The sequence below is a fragment of the Ranitomeya variabilis genome, chromosome 4 (genome assembly GCF_051348905.1).
Source record: "Ranitomeya variabilis isolate aRanVar5 chromosome 4, aRanVar5.hap1, whole genome shotgun sequence".
NCBI classification, from domain to species: Eukaryota; Metazoa; Chordata; class Amphibia; order Anura; family Dendrobatidae; genus Ranitomeya; species Ranitomeya variabilis.
This window is the reverse complement of record NC_135235.1, coordinates 605808704-605817779: the sequence shown is the minus strand read 5'-3', so window position 1 is coordinate 605817779 and position 9076 is coordinate 605808704. Positions and strand designations below refer to the sequence as shown.

The following is a 9076-nucleotide window of genomic DNA, read 5'->3' as shown; positions in this document are numbered from 1 at the left end:
GCTTTATTTTCTTATTTGAGAACTTTAGATGCCGACATTTTTCTGCTACAAGAATGCGGTATTGACCATGACCCCAATTATAACAAACTAAGGAATGATTGGGCGAACGGACCATCCATCTGGTCCGGTGAAAATGGATCATGTGCTACTGGAGTTGGAATCCTGTTTAAAAACAATGACTTTAAAGTTGTATTGTTTACTGAAGTCGAACCTGGACGTGCACTGGTGGTGAATGTGAATTACTGCGGATCTGAGTTTAAGCTTCTTAATGTTTATGCATCTCCGATTAAAGAAGAAAGATCTTGTCTGTTTGGCACTATAAAACTTTTTATACCTGGGCCTACACCAACTGTGTTTGGCGGCGACTTCAATTGTATCCTGGCCAATGAAAATGACATCAGGTACTAAAAGAAAGGATAAAACAGAGATGCAGTTAAAAAACCTGATTGAGGATACTCACCTGAAAGACGTTTGGAGAGAGAAGAATACTTCAGATCCAGGATATACTTGGGAGAACAATCTCATAAAATCAAGAATTGACTTTGTGCTGACATCACGGAGTCTCAAAGTTAATAATGTGGGTCTAACAGGTAACATCTTTTCTGACCACAAAACTTTCATTACTCATCTGCAATTGCCCACTCTGGAGAAAGGGCGAGGAGTCTGGAAGTTGAACACTCTGCTGCTAGAAGATGAAAGCATAAAAGTAGAATTTTTGAGATTTTACAAAAAACTACAAGGAAAAAAATATACCTACAAAACAATTCTAGAATGGTGGGAGTTTGGGAAGACTCGAATTAGATTTTTTTTTTCTCTTGGCTGGTAGGAAAAAAGCCAGACAGAATCAAAAATGGTTTAAAGACCTGAACACAAAACTGCAAACAGATTACAAACTCAGGAATGCTGGAATAGATATGGATGATGTTATTTTACAAGTTACAGAAGATATCAGAAAAGCAATAGAACGGAAAGGCAAATAAATAATTTTTAATGCCAGGGTAGAACAATTGGAAAAAAATGAAACATGTTCCAGGTTCTTTTTAAAAAAAATCTTTTGAACATAAAGAATTGATTAAGGAACTTGATAGTGAAAGAACAAAGGTTGGACTGTTAGACAAAGCACAACAATTTTATCATAACCTTTTTAGTGAAAAAAAAATTGATAATGACTTTTTACCTGATGTTTTAACCCCTTCACCCCCAAGGGTGGTTTGCACGTTAATGACCGGGGCAATTTTTACAATTCTGACCACTGTCCCTTTATGAGGTTATAACTCTGGAACGCTTCAACGGATCTTGGCGATTCTGACAGTGTTTTCTCGTGACATATTGTACTTCATGATAGTGGTAAAATTTCTTCGATATAACTTGCGTTTATTTGTGAAAAAAATGAATATTTGGCGAAAATTTTGAAAATTTCGCAATTTTCCAACTTTGAATTTTTATGCCCTTAAATCACAGACATATGTCACGCAAAATACTTAATAAGTAACATTTCCCACATGTCTACTTTACATCAGCACAATTTTGGAACCAAAATTTTTTTTTGTGACGGAGTTATAAGGGTTAAAAGTTGACCAGCAATGTCTCATTTTTACAACACCATTTTTTTTTAGGGACCACATCTCATTTGAAGTCATTTTGAGGGGTCTATATGATAGAAAATACCAAAGTGTGACACCATTCTAAAAACTGCACCCCTCAAGGTACTCAAAACCACTTTCAAGAAGTTTATTAACCCTTCAGGTGTTTCACAGGAATTTTTGGAATGTTTAAATAAAAATAAACATTTAACTTTTTTTCACACAAAATTTATTTCAGCTCCAATTTGTTTTATTTTACCAAGGGTAACAGGAGAAAATAGACCCCAAAATTTGTTGTACAATTTGTCCTGAGTATGCTGATACCCCATATGTGGGTGTAAACCATTGTTTGGGCGCAGGGCAGAGCTCGGAAGGGAAGGAGCGCCATTTGACTTTTCAATGCAAAATTGACTGGAATTGAGATGGGACGCCATGTTGCATTTGGAGAGCCCCTGATGTGCCTAAACATTGAAACCCCCCACAAGTGACACCATTTTGGAAAGTAGACCCCCTAAGGATCTTATCTAGATGTGTGGTGAGCACTTTGACCCAACAAGTGCTTCACAGAAGTTTATAATGCAGAGCCGTAAAAATAAAAAATCATATTTTTTCACAAAAATATTTTCGCCCCCAATTTTTTATTTTCCCAAGGGTAAGAGAAGAAATTGGACCCCAAAAATTGTTGTGCAATTTGTCCTGAGTACGCTGATACCCCATATGTGGGTGTAAACCATTGTTTGGGCGCAGGGCAGAGCTCGGAAGGGAAGGAGCGCCATTTGACTTTTCAATGCAAAATTGACTGGAATTGAGATGGGACGCCATGTTGCATTTGGAGAGCCCCTGATGTGCCTAAACATTGAAACCCCCCACAAGTGACACCATTTTGGAAAGTAGACCCCCTAAGGATCTTATCTAGATGTGTGGTGAGCACTTTGACCCAACAAGTGCTTCACAGAAGTTTATAATGCAGAGCCGTAAAAATAAAAAATCATACTTTTTCAAAAAAATGATCTTTTCGCCCCCAATTTTTTATTTTCCCAAGGGTAAGAGAAGAAATTGGACCCCAAAAATTGTTGTGCAATTTGTCCTGAGTACGCTGATACCCCATATGTGGGTGTAAACCATTGTTTGGGCGCAGGGCAGAGCTCGGAAGGGAAGGAGCGCCATTTGACTTTTCAATGCAAAATTGACTGGAATTGAGATGGGACGCCATGTTGCGTTTGGAGAGCCCCTGATGTGCCTAAACATTGAAACCCCCAAGTGACACCATTTTGGAAAGTAGACCCCTTAAGGAACTTATCTAGATGTGTGTTGAGCACTTTGACCCAACAAGTGCTTCACAGAAGTTTATAATGCAGAGCCATAAAAATAAAAAATCATATTTTTTCACAAAAATGATCTTTTCGCCCCCATTTTTTTATTTCCCCAAGGGTAAGAGAAGAAATTAGACCACAAAAGTTGTTGTGCAATTTGTCCTGAGTACGACGATACCCCATATGTGGGGGTAAACCACTGTTTGGGCGCATAGCAGAGCTCGGAAGGGAAGGAGCGCTATTTTACTTTTCAATGCAAAATTGACTGGAATTAAGATGGGATGCCATGTTGCGTTTGGAGAGCCCCTGATGTGCCTAAACATTAAAAACCCCCACAAGTGACACCATTTTGGAAAGTAGACCCCCTAAGGAACTTCTCTCGATGTGTTTTGATAGCTTTGAACCCCCAAGTGTTTCACTACAGTTTATAACGCAGAGCCGTGAAAATAAAAATTCTTTTTTTTTTCACAAAAATGATTTTTAGCCCCCAGTTTTGTATTTTCACAAGGGTATCAGGATAAATTGGACCCCAAACGTTGTTGTCCAATTTGTCCTGAGTACGCTGATACCCCATATGTGGGGGGGAACCACTGTTTGGGCGCATGACATAGCTCGGAAGGGAAGGAGCGCCATTTGGAATGCAGACTTAAATGGATTGGTCTGCAAGCGTCACGTTGCATTTGCAGAGCCCCTGATGTACCCAAACAGTAGAAACCCCCCACAAGTGACCCCATATTGGAAACTAGACCCCCCAAGGAACTTATCTAGATGTGTTGTGAGAAATTTGAACCCCCAAGTGTTTCACTACAGTTTATAACGCAGAGCCGTGAAAATAAAAATTCTTTTTTTTTTCACAAAAATGATTTTTTAGCCCCCAGTTTTGTATTTTCACAAGGGTATCAGGATAAATTGGACCCCAAGAGTTGTTGATCAATTTGTCCTGAGTACGCTCATACCCCATATGTGGGGGGGAACCACTGTTTGGGCGCATGACAGAGCTCGGAAGGGAAGGAGCGCCATTTGGAATGCAGACTTAAATGGATTGGTCTGCAGGCGTCACGTTGCATTTGCAGAGCCCCTGATGTACCCAAACAGTACAAACCCCCACAAGTGACCCCATATCGGAAACTAGACCCCCCAAGGAACTTATCTAGATGTGTTGTGAGAGCTTTGAACCCCCAAGTGTTTCACTACAGTTTACAACGCAGAGCCGTGAAAATAAAAAATCTTTTTTTTCCCACAAAACTTATTTTTTGGCCCCCAGTTTTGTATTTTCCCAAGGGTAGCAGGATAAATTGGACCCCAAAAGATGATGTCCAATTTGTCCTGAGTACGCTGATACCCCATATGTTGGGGTAAACCCCTGTTTGGGCACACGGGAGAGCTCTGAAGGGAAGGAGCACTGTTTTCCTTTTTCAACGCAGAATTGGCTGGAATTCAGATCGGATGCCATGTCCCGTTTGGAGAGCCCCTGATGTGCCTAAATAGTGGAAACCCCCCAATTATAACTGAAACCCTAATCCAAACACACCCCTTACCCTAATCCCAACAGTAACCCTAACCACTCTTCTAACCCAGACACACCCAACCATATTCCCAACCGTAAATGTAATCCAAACCCTAACCCTATCTTTAGCCCCAACCCTAACTGTAGCCCCAACCCTAGCCCTAACCCTAGCCCTAACCCTAGCAATAACCCTAGCCCTATCACTAGCCCTCACACTAGCCGTAACACTAGCCCTAACCCTAGCCCTAACCCTAGCCCCAACCCTAGCCCTAACCCTAGCCCTAACTCTAACCCTAGCCCCAACCCTAGCCCTAACCCTAGCCCCAACTCTAGCCCTAACCCTAACCCTAGCCCTAACCCTTGCCCTAACCCTAACCCTAGCCCTAACTCTAGTCCTAACTCTAGCCCTTACCCTAACCCTAACCCTAATGGGAAAATGGAAATAAATACATTTTTTAATTTTTTTATTTTTCCCTAACTAAGGGGGTGATGAAGGGGGGTTTGATTTACTTTTATAGCGGGTTATTTAGCTGATTTTTATGATTGGCAGCTGTCACACACTGAAAGACGCTTTTCATTGCAAAAAATATTTTTTGCGTTACCACATTTTGAGAGCTGTAATTTTTCAATATTTGAGTCCACAGAGTCATGTGAGATCTTGTTTTTTGCGGGACGAGTTGACGTTTTTATTGGTAACATTTTCGAACATTTTTTGATCGCTTTTTATTCCGATTTTTGTGAGGCAGAGTGATCAAAAACCAGCTATTCATGAATTTCTTTTGGGGGAGGCGTTTATACCGTTCCGCGTTTGGTAAAATTGATAAAGCAGTTTTATTCGTCGGGTCAGTACGATTACAGCGATATCTCATTTATATCATTTTTTTATGTTTTGGCGCTTTTATACGATAAAAACTATTTTATAGAAAAAATAATTATTTTGGTATCGCTTTATTCTCAGGACTATAACTTTTTTATTTTTTTGCTGATGATGCTGTATGGCGGCTCGTTTTTTGCGGGACAAGATGACGTTTTCAGCTGTACCATGGTTATTTATATCAGTCTTTATGATCGCGTGTTATTCCACTTTTTGTTCGGCGGTATGATAATAAAGCGTTGTTTTTTGCCTCGTTTGTTTTTTCTTTCTTACGGTGTTTACTGAAGGGGTTAACTAGTGGGGCAGTTTTATAGGTTGGGTCGTTACGGACGCGGCGATACTAAATATGTGTACTTTTATTGTTTTTTTTATTTTATTTAGCTAAAGAAATGTATTTATGGGAATAATATTTTTTTTTTCTTTATTTAGGATATTTTTTTTATTTTTTTTTACACACATGTGGGGAATTTTTTTTTAACTTTTTTACTTTGTCCCAGGGGGGGACATCACAGATCATTGATCTGGCAGTGTGCACAGCACTCTGCCAGATCTGCTGTGCAGGGCTGCAGGCTTACCAAGTGTCTGCTCTGAGCAGACACTCGGTAAGCCACCTCCCTCCCTGCAGGACCCGGATGCCGTGGCCATCTTGGATCCGGGACCTGCGGCGAGGAGGGAGGTAGGAGACCCTCGGAGCAACGCGATCACATCGCGTTGCTCCGGTGGTCTCAGGGAAGCCCGCAGGGAGCCCCCTCCCTGCGCGATGCTTCCCTATACCGCCGGTACGCCGCGATCATGTTTGATCGCGGTGTGCCGGGGGTTAATGTGCCGGGGGCGGTCCGTGACCGCTCCTGGCACATAGTGCCGGATGTCAGCTGCGATATGCAGCTGACACCCGGCCACGATCGGCCGCGCTCCCCCCGTGAGCGCGGCCGATCGCGTATGACGTACTATCCCGTCGGTGGTCATACGGGCCCACCCCACCTCGATGGGATAGTACGTCAGATGTCAGAAAGGGGTTAAATTCTTTGCAGAGTCATCTTGAGAAGGAAGATCAAGACTTGTTAGTTGAAGATATCTGCGAAGCTGAAATAGTAAGTGCAATTAAAAGCTTTTCTAGAGGAAAAACGCCAGGTGCTGATGGTTTACAAATTGAATTTTATTTAACTTTTTGGGAGATTTTAAAGGATTACCTGTTTGAAATTTTTAAAGCTGCCTTTCAATGTGATAAACTGCCAGAGTCTTGGAGAAGTGGTGTGGTCACTCTACTTTTTAAAAAAGGTGACAAGAAGAATCTTGAAAACTGGAGACCAATTACATTGCTCAATGTGGACTATAAAATTATGGCAAAAATTATTGTTAATAGAATGAAGAAAGTCATCGGAAAGGTCGTGCATCCGGACCAGGTATGTGGCGTGTCTGGTCGTACAATTGCTGAAAATTTAAATATAATACGGGACGCAATATGGTATCAGCAAAAATGGAAGCAAAAATTAGCTCTTCTGTCCTTAGACTTTCAGAAAGCATATGACAGAGTCTCCCATAAGTACATGTATTCTGTTTTAAAGAAAATGAAATTCCCAACTGTTTTTATTAAGCACATTGCACTTTTGTATGAAGGAAGTTTTAGCAAGATTTTAATTAATGGCTTTTTATCGGCAGAAGTTTTTTTTACAGTCTGGCGTTAAACAAGGCTGCCCTCTCTCACCTTTGCTTTTTATCTGCACAATTGAGCCCTTATTGGCGATGCGGAGGAAGGAGAAAATGGTGAAAGGTGTACCTATACCAGGTGGAAATCGACTGAGTACAAAATCTTTAGGCTACATGGATGATATCACAATCCTGTGTGACTCAGAACAGTCGCTAAGAAGAGCGGTAAGAATTACTGACTTCTTTTGTTTAGCATCGGCCTTCAAATTGAACCTAGAGAAGAGTAAATGTCTTGGCTTTGGTGATTGGTCAGATGCGCAGATTCCTCAACTTAAAATCAGAAATGACCAAATTAAAATCCTAGGTGTAGTGTTTACTAAGAAAAATGATGGCGAAGAAAGCTGGCAGTCGGTGAAAGAGAGAATACAGAAGAAGATAAGTCTATGGAAACTAAGAAAATTATCACTGGAAGGTAAAAATCTAATAATTAAGTCTCTATTGCTGCCGCTAATGTTGTTTTTAAATATGGTGTATCCCCCAAATGAGAATACAGTGAAGTTTCTGCAGAGATAAATTTTTCTTTTTTTGTGGGGATCTAAAATGGAGAAAGTCCGAAGAGAAATAATGTACAAACAACACAAGTATGGTGGAAAAAATATTCCAAATATAAAAAGTTTTTTGTGCTTAAAATTCTTCAGTTTTTGCTTTAAAATGATTAACATAAGGACTCATTGGTCTTTTATTTAAAGTATGCAGCTGGAGATATCTTCAGAAAGAGAAAATGGATATCTTTGTCACAAAATTCTCCAGTCTTAATTACACCACCTAAACAATATGTTCTGTTAGAGAAAATAATTAGAATTTTTAACTTATCTGAAGTAGACATTGAAATGTTGTCAAATTCAAGAAGGCTGGCTCTAGAAACAAGGAGAAAAGAAACAATGACTGCAGTGGCTAATTTTAGATACAGTAAAAGTGGAAGAATTTGGAGAATGACTTATGCACCTTATCTAACAAATGAATATAAAGACTTGGCTTGGGCTATAGTGCAAGAATGTGTTCCTGTTAGGTTTTTTCAACACAGAAGGGGACTGTGCAATACTGCAATGTCCTAGGACAGGCTGTGCTCAAGGAGAGACTGTTTTACACACCTTCTGGAACTGTTTTTATGCCCAAAATGTATGGAGAGAAGTTGGAAGTCTTTAAAAGTTTGTTACTGGTCTTAAGTTTTTAAATCATGAAGTGGTTTTATATGGAAATTTTACATGTCAGTCCAAAGAAAAAGAAAGAGTCATCTGGATAATGATAAATGGAATAAAAAAATGTGCTTTGGAAAGTCCGAAATATATTGCTTTTCAAAAAAGATCACATAAGTGAAAATGAGTGTATAAAATTAGCACTAAGTGAAATATATATTTATTACCTGTTAGACCTGAAGAGAATTGGAAAGAAGAAGGCAAAGAGTCTATGGAACTTCTGTGGAAACTTGTAACATGAACAGATTATAAGTAAGAGAAATACAAGAAAGAATACAAACTGAAATAATAGAACAAATAAAAAAGAAAAAAAATCTGTTCTTATCAGTTTAATATCTGATACGTCCCCTATTTGAGGACCATATATTAAATGGATTTTTGGAACAGGGAGATAGAAGAAGAGCTTGCTCTGTCCACTCCACGCATTGACCCGTTATTGCAGTATCTCCGGGAACAGTGCACTCCTTCTCTGATCCAGTTTCTAAAAACAGATTGAATTGAAATCAGCGCAAGTTGTCTGTTAACCCTTTATGTGAATTTATTTCAGGGTCAAAGAAGCACATTTCTCATGACAAATGTAGCATTTTGCTTGATTTCTCTTGACCAGTTGCAACATTTTCTGTGCCTTGCCTGGCCTTGCTTTCACCTATGTATGTCAAACATTGCATTGCATTCAATATGCAATCAATCAATCAATTTGTCTTTACTGGTTGCTGCAACAGGTGTGTTAAGATGTAGGCCTGTATTAGGCCTTTGTAACAGTGTTGTAAATATACTGTGCCATCTACAAAATTAGGCCCCTGCTGTCAGTACTTGGCGGCGTTTCAATTGAAGTATCCAATGAGTAGTTCTGCCATACATACCGCATTTGTGACCGCATGAATTCTTTTGTGAAA

At 39.7% G+C, this 9076-nt stretch overlaps 1 non-coding gene across 1 annotated transcript; it reads left to right on the top strand.

Moving 5' to 3' along the window:
• Positions 1-8465: 8465 nt before the first annotated feature.
• Positions 8466-8647, top strand: LOC143770749 (U2 spliceosomal RNA). The gene has a single exon (XR_013214722.1). It is a non-coding gene; the product is annotated as a U2 spliceosomal RNA (small nuclear RNA).
• The last annotated feature ends 429 nt before the right edge of the window (positions 8648-9076 follow it).